The sequence below is a fragment of the Oryctolagus cuniculus genome, chromosome 12, assembly GCF_051225735.1.
Source record: "Oryctolagus cuniculus isolate XC-2025 breed Fujian yellow rabbit chromosome 12, ASM5122573v1, whole genome shotgun sequence".
NCBI classification, from domain to species: Eukaryota; Metazoa; Chordata; class Mammalia; order Lagomorpha; family Leporidae; genus Oryctolagus; species Oryctolagus cuniculus.
Genome location: NC_142878.1, coordinates 51,379,050 through 51,394,790, shown reverse-complemented (window position 1 = coordinate 51,394,790; position 15,741 = coordinate 51,379,050).

Below are 15,741 nucleotides of genomic sequence, written 5' to 3'. Positions count from 1 at the left end.
GGCAGTTGACTTCTAACTAGGAGACAATACAAGAGCCTTTTCAGAGTACTAAGAAGAAAAACAGGGGCTGGCACTGTGGCAGAGTAGGCTAAGCCTCCATCTGTGGCACTGGCATCCCATGTGGCCCCAGCTCATGTCCTGGCTGCTCCTCTTTTGATCCAGCTCTCTGGTACAGCCTGGGAAAGCATTAGAAGGTGGCCCAAGTGCTGGGTCCCCAGAGGAAGCTCCTGGCTTCAGATCAGCCCAGCTTCAGCCTTTGAGGCCATCTGGGGAGTGAACCAGTAGATGGAAGATCATTCTCTCTGTCTCTCCCATCTCTGTAACTACCTCTCGAATGAATAAATAAATAAATAAATAAATAAAATATTTAATAAAAGAAAAACAAAAAAACTATCAGCTTGGAATTCTATATTCAGTAAAAATATCCTTAGAAATTGATGGTGAAATGAATACATTCAGATAATCAAATGCTGAGGAAATTCAACACTAACAAATTTGTAATACAGGAAATGCTAAATGAAATTCTGACTGAAGGAAAATGATACCAGATGGAAAATTTGAACTACAAAGAAAAAGTGAACATCATTAGAAATTGTAGCTTTACTGAAAAATATGTAAGATATTTTTCTTTTATTACAATTATAAAATTAACTTCTTAAAGCAATAGCAGTTTATGTAGAAGAAAAATAAACAATGACAATTGCACCAATGATAGGAGTATGAGTTCAAGAAAATTATACAATTGAAATGTTTTTGTATTTCATGTAAGTGTTAAAATATTAAACAATTGTAAGTTATCAGTGCATATGTTAATCTCTAAAGCAACCAATAAAACCATATACAAAAAAGTTTAGCTTGGGGCTGGTGCTGTGGCGCAGCGGGTTAAAGCCCTGGCCTGCAGTGCCCTAACCCTAACCCTAACCCTAACCCATTTGGGCACCGGTTCTAGTCCCAGTTGCTTCTCTTCCAATCCAGCTCTCTGCTATGGCCTGGGAAAGCAGAAAATGGCCCAAGCCCTTGGGCCTCTGCACCCATGTGGGAGACCCAGAAGAAGCTCCTGGTCCCTGGCTTCAGATCAGTGCAGCTCCGTCCATTGCTGCCATCTGGGGAATGAACCAGTGGATGGAAGACCTCTCTTTCTATCTCTCTCTGTAACTCTGTTTTTCAAATAAATAAAGTAAATCTTAAAAAAAAAAAAAACTTTAGCTTAAGCTCCAATAGAAGATAGAAAATCAAATTGCTAAAATAAACTTTTTGTAGGAATGATAAATTCAGTCAAAAATATTCTTTTTTTTCTTTTCTTTTCTTTCTTTCTTTTTTTTTTTTTTTTTTTTGACAGGCAGGTGGACAGTGAGAGAGAGACAGACAGAGAGAAAGGTCTTCCTTTGCCGTTGGTTCACCTTCCAATGGCCACCGTGGCTGGCGGCCGGTGCATCGCGCTGATCCAAAGCCAGGAGCTAGGTGCTTATCCTGGTCTCCCATGCGGGTGCAGGGCCCAAGGACTTGGGCCATCCTCCACTGCACTCCCTGGCCACAGCAGAGAGCTGGCCTGGAAGAGGGGCAACCGGGACAGAATCCGGTGCCCCGACCAGGACTAGAACCTGGTGTGCCGGAGCCGCAGGCAGAGGGTTAGCCTATTGAGCCGTGGCGCCGGCCAAAAATATTCTTAAGTAATTGTTAATAATGGAAGAAATGAGGGACCGATATTGTGATGCAGTGGGTTAAGCCACCACAAGAGATGTAAGCATCCCATATCAGGTGCCAATCAAACCTTGGCTGTTCTGCTCCTGGTCCAGCTCCCTGCTAATGCACCTAAGAAGGTATTGGAGGATGGCCCCTGCCACCACATAGAAGACCTGAATGGAGTTTGAGGCTCCTGGCTTCAGCCTGGTCCAGAGTGGGCTGTTGCAGGCCATGTGAGGAGTGAACCAGCAGAACAGAACATCTCTGTCTCTCCCTCTCTCTGCCACTCAAATACTTTTTTTAAAAAAAGAAATGAACATAAATATCACAACTTTTATTAAAAGATAGTTTTAATTCTTGCCAATATGATCAAAGAAACATTTTGATTTATAAAAGGTAGATCTATGGTCATGTGTATTTTGGTCAAATGATCAAAAGTAACATGTTCTTTTTTTAAAGATTGAGTATTTATTTATTTGAAAGGCAGAGTTGAAAGAGCCAGAGAGAGAGAAAGAGAGGTCTTCCATCCACTGGTTCACTCCCCAGATGGCCTCAACAGCTGGAGCTGCGTCAATCCAAAGCCAGGAGCCAGGAGCTTCCTCTGGGTCTCCCATATAGGTGCAGGGACCAAGCAATTGGCCCATCTTCTACTGACTTCCCAGGCTATAGCAGAGAGCTGGATCGGAAGTGGAGCAGCCTAGACTGACTGGCAATCATTTGGGATGCCAGCCCCACAGGCAGAGGCTTAGCCCACTACACCACAGCGCCAGCCCCAGAAGTAACATGTTCTAAAATAAGATTTAGAAATTACATTTTTGTCTTCAAAAACAGTAAAATATAATATTCTAGTGATTTTAGAGTTACTAGTATGACTTAATTACCTACCTACTAATACTGGAATTAATATTGCATTTGAAGTGTATGATACCATCTTGCCATTTTATTTGAAAGAGCGTTATAGAGAGAGGTAGAGACAGAAAGAGGTCTCCCATTTGCTGTTTCACTCCCCAGATGGCTGCAATGGCTCTGGAGCTGCGCCAATATGAAGCCAGGAGCTTCTTCCAGGTCTCCCGCGTAGTTGCAGGGGCCGAAGGATTTGGGCCATCTTCTACTGCTTTCCCAGGCCACAGCAAAGAGCTGGATCGGGAAGAGGAGCAGTTGGGACTAGAACCGGCACCCATATGGGATGCTGGCACTGCAGGCCTGGGCTTTAACCCACTGCACCACAGCACTAGCCCCCATCTTGCCATTTTGGTGAGAAAATAATTTGTTGATTTTACAAGCTGTTTTACCATTTGACGGTGTCCATAACAGCCTATTGGTTTAAAACAGCGATCCTGTCTGGTCAGGATTACAGCATGGACAGGTGCTTCTGCTAGTGTGGGCTGGGCCTGGCTGCTCTTAGGCTCACTCCTGCATGTGCAGGTCACCTGTGAGTCCCCCTAGACCATCTAGCCTTAGCCAACTCAGCCCAGACCAAAACTGCCAATTCATCCAACACACAGAATGGTCAGATAAATAATAAATGTGTGCTTTTTGGCCACCAAGTTGAGATGGTTTGTTATGCAGCAAAAGTTAACACATCCCATCAGAACAGTCTGTCCACCCACATGCATGTGCCTTCCATAAAGAACCTCAGAGGGACAGGCATTTGACGTAGTGGTAAGATGCCCTATGTCTCCTATCAGAGTGCCTGGATTTGACACCCAGCCCTGGGTCCTGACCAGATCTGCTCCCTGCTAAGTTAAACCCTGGGAGGCGGCAGTGATGGCTCCAATGACTGGGTCCCTGCCACCCACATGGTAGACTTGGACTGAGTTCCTGCTCCCAGCTTCAGTCCTGGCCCAACCCCAGCCTTTGCAGGCATTTGGGGAGTGAACCAGCACATGGGAGCATGTTCTCTCTCGCTACCCAAACCCCTCCCCCAGCTCTCAAATAAACAATTTTTAAAACAATGAATAGTAAAATTTAAAAATTTAAAAGAACCCTATAATCTTCTAGCAACAATAGAAGTCAATATGTAATTAGCTGCTAATTACATTGTTAGTTGATAGTTGTAAGAGTGCATCATGGGGGAGAGGTGAGCCGTGTTCTCTTGACCGCTGGGAGTCTGAGTCAGACATTACTGAACCATCCACAGCCTCCCACTATATTTCATGCTGAACTCATTTTCCCCTCTCTCTGAAGCCCTATAAACTTTCTTTCTGAATAGAAAGAACACAACTAAACTCAGAGGAGACTTAAAAATCATCCATTAGAATGTGGGAACAATGATAACTCCTTTTTTATATTTAGTTTTATTGCATCTTTTAAAAATTTATGTTTGTGTAAATTTTATTGTGAACAAAACCTATGAATACAGTGCTACAAACATAAAAATTTTTAAATTAACTGCTCAAAATAACTTCTATTGATAGCATTATAGACATTTGGAGACACCTTATGTAAACACACCTCTAAATTTCTGGATGCCAGGCATCCCAGCACATAGAATATGTATCTTGTCCTAATCCATCTTCAAGGAATTCTGTTCTGCTGCAGTCACCGGATCCCCAGGAAATTTCTCATAGGTCTTAGAGCTCATCCTCTGACAACCCTTGATTAACCCAACACTTGGTATACGTCCGTGGTGGGCACTGGGTGTATCTTAGGTGAACAAGAGTCACAGCTCCTTACTCTAATGGATTTGCAGGATCTCTCTTTTGTCCCACTATCCATATCTGTTCCACAATCTCAATCCTCTCAAACCTGTCCCCAGTCCAGAGAGGGAAGAACACCTTGTGGCTTCCACAGGAAATGCAGATCAGCTTTGCTGCTTGGGTCAATCAGCAAGCAGGAAGTGGAGAGAGAAGAGGGAAAACCTAACTAGGTATTTCACGAGAAGGAGAGCAGATGAAAACCTGTCTGACACTGACTCACTCCACACCAGGGACCCGCCTTTCCCTAGTCACAGCCGACTGAAGGAGGCAGAGAGGGCTGTTTTAGGAGACAGAGGGCACAAAACGATTCTCTCCCCGCCACTGCCAGAGGACGGTGAAGCAGGGGGGCTCCCCAGACCCTGATCGCATCCACAGCTGTTCCGCTCAGTGGTGAGGAGCGCTTAAGCCTGCCTACGATCAGGCTGCAGGGGGCACCGAAAAGACCCTGGCGTCAAGAAGAAGGGGTGCACAGTGAAGGAGGGATGTAAGTGCCTGTTCTTTCTCCTGGTTCTACTTTGTAAATAGCTTCAGTCTTTCCACTTTATATTTCTTAGTTGCTTTTTTAAAAGTTTATTTGAAAGGCAGACTAACAGAGAAAGAACTTGAGAGAGAGAGAGAGAGATTGAGATTATCTTCCATCTGTTGGTTCGCTCCCAAATGCCCTCAACAGCCTGGGCTGGGCCAGGCCAAAGCCAGGAGCCAGAAACTCCATTTGGTTGGTTGACAGGAACCCAAGCACTAGGCCATCCTATGTTGCCTCAGGCTGCACATTAGCAGGAAGCTGGAAGAGGGGTGGGATTCAATCCCAGGCACCCTGATATGGGATGCAGGAGTCCTAAGTGGCTATTTAACTCAGTGTGCTACACGTGCACCCATAGTTCCCTTTTTTAATCAAATGTATTTTGTTGGCATGTAATACTTGTACATTTTCATAGGGTACTATGCATTACTTCAATACACACACACACACACAAACAAACACACACACACACACACACACACACACACGGGATAAAGCAATCAAGCTAAGAAACCAGCCTTTCATTCTCCTTGTCCTCTGCCTGTGTTTGGTGCCTCCTAGCTGCCCCCATCCAGTGTGTAATACGTTACTGAGAACTGCAGCCTCTATAGTCACTGGGCTGTGGAACAGCAGAACTTGTTACTTCTACGTTTTGGTACCTGTTATTCGATCTCCCTCTATCCCCTCCTCCTCTCACTCTTCCCAGACTGCAAGAATCATTATTCTGGGGCTGTCACTGTGGCATAGTAGGCTAAGCTTTTACCTGCTGTGCCAGCTTCCTATATGTGCGCCGGTTCATGTCCCAGCTGCTCCACTTTTGCTTTTTTAAAGATTTATTTATTTGAAAGGCAGAGTTACAGAGAGGCAGAGGCAGAGGTGGAGAGAGAGAGGTCTTCTATCTGCTGGTTCACTCCCTAGATGGCCACAAAGGCTGGAGCTGTGCCGATCTGAAGCCAGGAGCTTCTTCCAGGTCTCCCATGCAGGTGCAGAGGCCCAAGGACCTGGGCCATCGGCGCAGTGCACCGGCTGTGGCAGCCATTTCGGGGGTGAACCAACGGAAGGAAGACCTCTCTCTCTCTCTCCCCCTAAGTCTGCCTGTCAAAAAAAAAATAATAATAATAAAAAGGGAAATAAAGCCAGTGTCCTGCCTCTGAGTTCAGTGTGTGTGAAGCTGTGGCTTTGTAGGCACTGCAGATGGCTTCAAGTGCAGAGGAGCCATGACCAGATTTGGTATTTTGGAATGTCACAAGTGGACATGTCACAAGTAGATCTGTCCTGTTGTTTCATTTATACTCCTGGTCTCTCACTTGTGTTGGTAGCGTGTGCCAGAGACCAGGAATATCTAGTCTGTGGGGCAATGAACATCCAGTATCCTGGGTATCGTAAAAGGTGCATCTGTCATCACTCTGACAAACAGGAGCCGCTGATATCTGATTCGTGGCTCATCAAACTTATGGCTGCAACTAACTTCCCAAACTGATGTGGCTCTAGCAAATAACAAGTTTTAAACTCATCAATAAACATTATTTTTCATTGTAAATTGAGAATAGCATTGTGGTTTTATTTTTAAGTGAGCATTTAAGTGAATTTCCAATCTTTTATCTTTATTATTTGATTCAAGCCTGTAATTCCTTATCCACTACTCAGAAATCCAAAAAGGAAGTTGTTTTTCTTCATTTGGCAGCAAAACTTGCCATGAACAGACGCGAGGCTATTTATAGTCTCTATTCTACTCAATGAGAATACTCATAAGTTTTGCTACAGAAATGTAATGTGCTTGATCACAAAGTAGATTCTATCTGAATCTACCAAGATATGACTTTTGACCTTTCTCTGCACCCATTGAGCTAATTATGGTGTTTGTCCTTTATTATATTTCATGGTGAATTATACTGACTTCTTCATGTTAAACCCGATTTGATTATAGTGTATTACTTTAAAATGTATTTCTGGATTTAATTTTCTTATATTTTGTTTAGAATTTTCACATATATTTCTATAAGAGTTAGCCTGAAATTTACTTTTGTAATGTCCTTGTCAGGTTTTGAAATAAAAGTTACTTGGCCTATGTGGCTGGTATTGTGGTATAACAGGTGAAGCTGCCGGCTGCAGTGCCAGCATCCCATATGGACGCCGGTTCAAGTCCCAACTGCTCCACTTCCGATCCAGCTCTCCGCAATGGCCTGGGAAAGCAGTAGAAGATGTGGCTTTGGATCGGCACAGCTCCAGCTGGTGCGGCCAATTGGGAAGTGAACCAGCAGATGGAAGATCTCTTTCTCTCTGCCTCTCTTCTTTCTGTGTAACTCTTTCAAATAAATAAATAAATCTTTGAAAAAAAAAGTTACTTGGCCTCATGAAATAGGTGTGGAAGATATTCACTATTTATTTATTTCCTGAATAGTCTGTGTAAGACTGGTATTGCTTCTTTCATAAATGTTTGATAAAAACTATAAGACTGGAGTTTTCTTTGTGGGATCCCTTTTTTTAAAAAAAATATGAAATTATCCATGTTTTTCTGTTCTTAAACAAATTCTGGTATATTATAGTTTTCCTGGAATTTTTCCATTTCATCTCAAATTTTATTTACTGGCATAGGACTATTTATACTATTCTTTTATTATCTGTCCATTATCCACAGGCTCCAAAGAGTTGCTTCTTTGCATTCAAATGTTGCCTATTTGCATCTTCTCTTTTTGTCTGGATCAGTTGTGAAAGTCATTTGTCGGTCTTGTTAGAGAACCAAATCTGGGCTCCTTTGTTCCTCTCTTTATGCTTGCTTCTTATTTCATTAATCTCTTCATTTATTCTTTTTCTCGCATACACTTTCTTTGAGTTTATTTTGCTGTTCTCTTTTTAATTTCTTAAAATGGATGCTTAGTTCATTAATTTCTCAGCCATCCTTCTTTTCTAATAATTCACTCAAGACTAATAAATTTCCCTTTAAGAAGCTTCACCCTGCATTTTTGAAGTGTGCTATTTTATTGTCATTCAATTTCAAATAGTTTTAAATTTCATTATGGTTTATTTTTGGACATAAATTATTTGGAAATGTATGTCTTCACTTCCAAACATGTGGATTTCCCAGTTTTTGTTACTGTAGTTACAGCACAATTGCACTGAGGACAGAGAGCAGGTTCTGTATAATTTTAATCTTTTGAACCTCGTTTCATGGCCCTTCATTCTTGAAGTACATTTTTGCTAGGTCAAAAGTTTGTTCCTTTTTGAAAAAGATTTACATACTTAAAAGGCAGAATTAGAGGGAGGGAAGGAGGGAGGGTGGGAGGGAGAGAGAGGATATCTTCTGTCTACTGGTTCACTCCCCAAATGGCTGCAACAGCTGGGATTGGGCCAGGTTGAAGCCAGGAGCCTGGAACCTCACCTGGGGCTCCCACATGGGTGGCAGGGTCCCAGGCAATTGGGTCATCCTCCACTGGTTTCCCAGGCACATTAGCCAGAAGGTGGATCAAAAAGTAGAGCAGCCAGGACTGGAACCAGCGTCCATATGGGACGCTGGCACTGCAGGCAGCAGCTTTACCCACAATGCTGCAACTGCTAGCCTCTATAGCAGTATTAATCAGCTTGCAATGGGAAAGCCCTCAGGACCTAAATATCTCCCATTAGGTTAGACTGCCCACCCTGTTGCCATAGAGATTGTTTCCAACACACAGAATTTGGAGGGGACGGAAACATTCAAAGCACACCAGCATATAAATTTCCTCTTGTGGGACATCTTCTGCCTTGAGAACAGGAAGGCCAGTTCTGTAATAAAGAAGCCTGGACCTGGTAAGAATCCAAGAGGGTAGGGGTGGGAATTGTGGTTCAGTGAGTTAGGCTGCCGCCTGCAATGCTGGCATCCCACATAAGTGCCAATTCTAGCCCCTGCTTCTCCAATTCTGATCCAGCTCCCTGCTAAAGCACCTGGGAAAGCAGCGGAAAATGGCTCAAGTGCCTGGGCCCCTATCACCCACGAGGCAGAGCCAGATGGAGTTCCAGGCTCCTGCCTTTGCCCTGGCTTAGCTCCAGCCATTTTAGCAGTGAACCAGTGAAAAAAAGATATCTCTTTCTCTCTCTCTCTCTTTTCCCTCCCTCTCCTTTCCTCCCCTCCGCCTTCTCCATCTCTAACTCTGCCTTTCAAATACATAAACAAATCTCTTTAAAAAAAGAAGAAGAAGAATCACAGAAGGCAGAGCAGAACAGTAGGGCACAACAGGGAACTTGTTCCACCTCTGGTAGGCAGGGAGGCTGGGCCTTTGAGAACCTGGTATCCCCACATCCTCTCTCACCCCAGAATTCCACTGTAGAGGCACACCCTATTCCTCTAGCCCTGACAGATGGGATTGGACACTAGCACTCGCTTTCCTGGGATCTGTGCCATAAGCAGGGAACCCAGCCTGCTGGGGCAGCAGGCAGATGAATCAGAGACTCACCTGCATCACTTTTGTCTGTACAGAATATTATACTCTAAAAAGTGGCATCCAACACAAGCACAGCTCACAGAGTTAGTCCAAAGTAATGGCTAGAAAATATGCTTTTTAAAAATTCCTCAACAAAGTACTAGCTAATCGAATCCAACAACACATCAGAAAAATCATTCACCCCAACCAAGAGGGATTTATACCTGAAGTGCAGAGATGGTTCAACATTTACAAATCAATAAATGTGATACATCACATTAACAAACTTAAGAACAAAAACCATATGATTATCTCAATACATGCAGAGAAAGCATTTGCTAAAATATAACATTCTTTCCTAATGAAAACCTTAAGCAAATTGGGTATAGAAGGAACATTCCTCAACACAATCAAGGCAATTTATGACAAATCCACATCCAGCATTTTACTGAATGGGGAAGCATCCCCATTAAGATCTGAAACCAGACAAGGATGCCCACTCTTACCATTGCTATTCCATGTAGTCCTGGAAATTTTAGCTAAAGCCACTGGGCAAGAAAAAGAAATGAAAGGAATACAAACTGGGAAGGAGGAAGTCAAACCATCTCCATACATAGATGATATGATTCTATGTATAGGGGAATCAAAAGACTCCACTAAGAGACTATTGGAACTCATAAAAGAGTTTGCTAAAGTGACAGGACACAAAATTAACACACAAAAACCAAAAGCTTTTAGCCAGTGACGTGGCTCAACAGGCTAATCTTCCACCTGCGGCGCTGGCACTCCGGGTTCTAGTCCCAGTTGGGGCGCTGGATTCTTTCCCAGTTGCTCCTCTTCTAGTCCAGCTCTCTGCTGTGGCCCGGGAAGGCAGTGGAGGATGGCCCAAGTGCTTGGGCCCTGCACCCGCATGGGAGACCAGGAGAGGCACCTGGCTCCTGGCTTTGGATCAGCGCAGTGTGCCGGCTGCAGCACGCTGGCCACAGCGGCCATTGTGGGGTGAACCAACAGAAAAAGGAAGACCTTTCTCTCTGTCTCTCTATCTTGGCTGTGCACTCTGCCTGTCAAAAAAAAAATCAATAGCTTTTGTCAATCCCATTCATAATAGCTACAAAAAAAAATTAAATACCTTGGAATAAATTTAACCAAGGAGGTCAAAGATTTCTACAATGAAAATTATAAAAGATTAAAGAGAGAAAAAGAAGACAACATAAAAAATGGAAAAATCTTCCATGTTTGTGGACTGGAAGAATTAATAGCATCAAAATGTCAATACTATCAAAAGAAATTTACAGAGTCAATGTGATCCCAATCAAATTACCAATGACATTCTTCTAAGATATAGAAAAAATGATGCTAAAATTCATATGGAAACACAAGAAACCTAAAATAGCTAAAGCAACTTCATACAACAAAAACAAAGCTAAAGGCATCACAAGATTTCCCAGCATACAACAAGGAAGTTATGATCACAGCAGTATGGCACTGGCAAAAAAAATAGACATGTAGACTGGTGGAACAGCATAGAAACTCTAGAAATCAACCCACACATCTACAACCAACTTATCTTTGACATAGGAACTAAAATCAATCCCTGGAGCAAGGACAGTCTCTTCAACAAATGGTGCTGGGAAAACTGGATCTCTGCACACAAAAGTATGAAACCAGACCCTACATTATGCTTTACATATCCACTCAAAATGGATCAAAGACCAAATCTACGATCTGATACCATCAAATTACTAGAGAACATTGGAGAAACTCTGCAAGACATTGGCATAGGCAAAGACTTCTTAGAAAAGACCCCAGAAGCTCAGGCAATCAAAGCCGAAATTCATGTAATGTAATGTATTTGTAATGTAAATGGTATTACATCAAGCTGAGAAGCTTCTGCAATGCAAAAGAAACACTCAGTAAAGAGACAATGGACAGAACGGGAGAAAATACTTGCAAACTATGCAACTGATGAAGGATTAATATCCAGAATCTATACAGAGCTCAAGAAATTCAACAACAAAACAGTCCAGGTAACTGTTGGGCAAAGGACTTGAACAAGCATTTTTCAAGAAAGGAAATGGCCAATAGACACTTGAAAAAATGCTCAGGATCACTAGTTACCAGGGAAATGCAAATCAAAACCACAATGAAGTTTCACCTCACCCCATTAGAATGGCTCTCACACAGAAATCAACAAAAAATAAATGCTGGCAAGAATGTGGGGAAAAAGGTACCCTGATCCACTGTTGATGGGAATGTAAACTGATACAGCCACTGTGGAAGATAAGTATGGAGATTCCTCAGAAATCTGAATTTTGCCCAACCATATGATCCAGCCATTCCACTCCTGGGAATTTATACAAACAAAATGAAACCAGCATATGAAAGTGTGATCTGTATACCCATGTTTATTGCAGCTCAATTCTCAATGACTAAGCTATGGAATCAACCCAGATGTCCATCATCTGAAGACTAGATAAAGAAATACAGTTTATATATACACCACACAATACTATACAGCAATATAAAAAATGAAATTCTGTCTTTTGCAACAAAATGGATGCAACTGGAAGCCATATACTTGGTGAAATAAGCCAGTCCCAAAAAGACAAATGTTTTCCCTGATCTTTGGTAACTAATAAAGTACCTAAAAGGTAATCTATAGGAGTGAAATTGACACTTTGAGATTCAATGATTTTTTTTAACAGCCCTTTTCTCGACTGTTGAGGAACAGTGTTTTTTTTCTTCATACTATTTGTTGAACTCTTTACATAGTGAAGGGTTAATCTTATGAGTATAAAGTAAGCTGAAAACAGATCTTTGTAAAAATTAAGAATGGTATAGGAAAAGGAAGAGAAAGTAGGGTGGGGGCATGTGCAGGAAGGAGGAAAGAGTGAGAAGTATCACTATGTTCCTAATCAGTATATAGGAAATACATGAAGTTTGTCTACCTTAAATAAAAACAAAAATAAAAAAAAGTGGTACTGTTGTAAGTAAAACAGAACCAGGAGAGGATTTTCAATACAGTCTTTGTGTAAAGGCATGAAACTTGAGAAGATCAATTCAAAACAAGGAAGATGATTATGTTAAACTGAGCAGAAGGAGTAATATCTTTCTAATCTAAATCCCATTATTTTTAATTGAGTTTAAAAACAAAAATGAAGGGCCAGCACAGTGGCACAGTGGATTAAAGCCCTGGCCTGAAGCGCTGGCATCCCATATGGGCGCTGGTTCTAGTCCTGGCTGCTCCTCTTCTGATCCAGCTCTCTGCTATGACCTGGGAAAGCAGTAGAAGATGGCCCAAATCCTTGGGCCCTTGCACCTGCATGGGAGACCCGGAAGAAGCTCCCAGCTCCTGGCTTCAGGTTGGTTCAGCTCCGGCTGTTGCAGCCAGCTGGGGAGTGAACCAGCAGATGGAAGACCTCTCTCTCTGTAACTCTTTGAAATAAATAAAATAAATCTTTTTTAAAAAGTGAAAAATGCTCTCATTAAATGACATAAAATTTCAAAAAAAATATGCTTTTAAAAAAATTGGATTTATTTCCACTAAGGAAACCTGGCCCAAAAAGGTCATGAAACTCCTGGTGGGAACATGGAACTTGTTACACCAGTCCAGAGTCAGGTCAGGGTTGTATGTATCTACTCCCTTCATCTCCCTTTACACCTTCTCCTGCTTCCCTCCTCCTCCTTCCCATTACAAATTATCTTCCTTTCCCACCCAGGGCCTTTATTCTGCCCTGTACTATCCAGGCTATCTTCCTGTTTGAATCTTGGTTCAAAAACTCACCATCCCATTCTCCATTGTTTTCTTATACCACAAAGCAGAGGGTTAATAGCTGTCTAGTCTCCCACATTTACAATACAACAACCCACAGGATGAATCCGCTATTTGAAAGGAACTTGTATTTGGCCTTAGTTTCTCACTTTTAGTTTTAATTGCACATTCCCAGAACTCAAGGGGAAATTCAGGCTTGTGGAAGAATGGTATTAGTTAGTGTGATGCCAAGGAAACAAATACCAGTTGCTCGACTGACATGAGGGAACAGATCAAGCTGTTCCTGTTAGACTGTTTGGGGCAACAGATGTCCAGGGAAATGTCCCCGGGGCCCTCAAAGGAAGAGTCCCCCAACACCTCCGGCATCATTCCTCTGCTTTTCTCAGAAACAACAAAAGTAGTCTGATTGACAATCATCTTGAACTTGAGGGTGATGAGTCAGCGTCCTGAAGGTGCCTTATTTACATGGGGATTTGCTGAGTTCAGGGCCACACAGAGAAAGAAACCAAAACTATGCTCCTTCTGGCATACCCTTGGCACAAGGAGTAAGTTGTATGAAGCAAAAACATCAAGGCCTGGCTAGGTTAGGCAAAAAACAGGTGCACTGCTCCAACTAACTCGAGGAAGCTCCCAAAACACAGAAACTGTCTCCAAGGCAGGCATGAAGTTGTGGCCCTCCCTGGACCTACCTCACTCCTCAGTCAAGTTGGAGCCTGGTTCTCAGGGTGCCAGCTGTTGGGAGATGGTGGATTTTTAAGAGGTGGGGCCTAGTGGAAGGCAATTACATCGTGGGGCACCACCTTGGAAGGAATGAATGCCCTTTCACGAAACTGGGTCAGGGCTTATGGGACCGAGTGAATTCCCATGAAGAGGTGCTGTAAAGGCAAGTGCAGCTGTCTCCTCTCACCCTCTTGCTTCCACTCTCCCTGGACAGGCTCCTTCTGCGCACGCCCCCTCACCTGCCATGCTGTGATGCTTCCAGGGGGCTCTTGCCAGAGCCAGTGCAGTGCTGTTCAGACTGCAGCCACCAGAATCATAAGCCAAATAAACTCTTCATAATAAACAAAGCTGCCTCAAATATTTTGCTACAGCAACACAAAGTGGACTAAAGTATCTTCAAAAGCTTTAAGTGGAAAATAAAACAAAAGTCAATCCAAATCCCCACCGCTTCTTGCACCTTCCTTCAATTTGGAGCTGAGCGTTTTGAATGATGACTCAGAAGTACTAAGGTCAAATCCCTTGAATTCTCAGTACAAGCAAACACCACATTTCCACAAGGACAGCAATGATCTGAAGGTCACCAGACAGAGCAAGGCAGGGACTTCTAATTGTTCTATACTTTGTCTCCCCTTCTTTCTCATTAATAGACTACTTCATGGCCACTCACTTTCCAGCCTCCCTTAGCAAAGAAAAGCCATGTGAGAAGTTCTGGCCTACGGGACATAAACAGAAGCAGTGTGGACAGCTTTGCAAACCATCTAGAGAGAAGTGGTAAATGCCCTTCACTGCCTTTGTTACCTTCTGCTGCCACCTCCTCCTCCTCCCCATTCCTTGTTCTCCTTCTTCTTATCTTTTTCCTTTTCCTCTTTTTTCTTTTCTCTGCTGGCTAGCATGTGAATATAATGGCTGGAATTACTTTTATCTCTATTTCTCACATTTGAACTTAATTGTAACTATTATACATTTTAAGAGTGAGGAAGTGAAACTGCCATTTTGTCCTAAAACTAATCTACATTTTTAAGTACATCATGTCCCCCGGTCAGAACACACAGAATAGTCATCAGGTCTAGTTCTAGCATCCAAAATAAATAAGCCTTGATTATTGCCCATAAATTATGCCTCCTTTACAAGGCAACTTCATTCCTGACTTTTGTAATACTCATGCCTGGAGACATCTGACAAACTCTGTAGAGATGACAATTGTGAAAAATTACTGTATTTCCATAATGAATGCACTGATATATTTTGATAACCTTAATAATTTTTTTCACTTTTTTCTTTAAACGTCTGTGTGTTTTTAATTTATCTGACTCTTCTGCAAATTCAAGTTGCAATTTCAAGCAAACTTCCTCTTTTCCTTTCTAAGTGTTGGTTTTGACCCTCTGATTTCTTCCTTTCACAAAAGATGTGGCAATTCAAAATAATGGGGCCAATCTTGAGAAATGGAAGTAAATTCTCCCCCTGTGAAGAGAGTAACTACAAGAAATAGAGGAAATTTGGATACTTTTCATTTGTCAACGAAATTCAAGAGGATACCAATTATGAAAAGGGAGCAGGTGTTTTTGAAGACAGAGGAAACTGACATTAGGAAGGAGTATAAGAGCATTGAAAATCATGCTTTCCAAATTAACAAACACATATGCTATGGAAGAGGTGAACAAAAGACAAGGTAAATGAAACCACAGTAGGACAGAACAGGAAGTTCAGAGGCAACTCATATACGGAAGGAAAGTTAAGATGGCCCTAAGAGCTAATGGGAGAAGAACAAATTGTTTAGTATGACAATGGAAAAATGGCACAGAAAATGAAGAAAAATAAAATTAGATTCTCACAATGGCAGGCAAACGTTGGTGTGCCCCAAACATTCCCTACCTTTCTCAGCCTCCCTCACAATCAAGCTTGGGACCATGCAACTAACCCTGATCAATGGGCCGTGAAATAAACCCCAGTTTT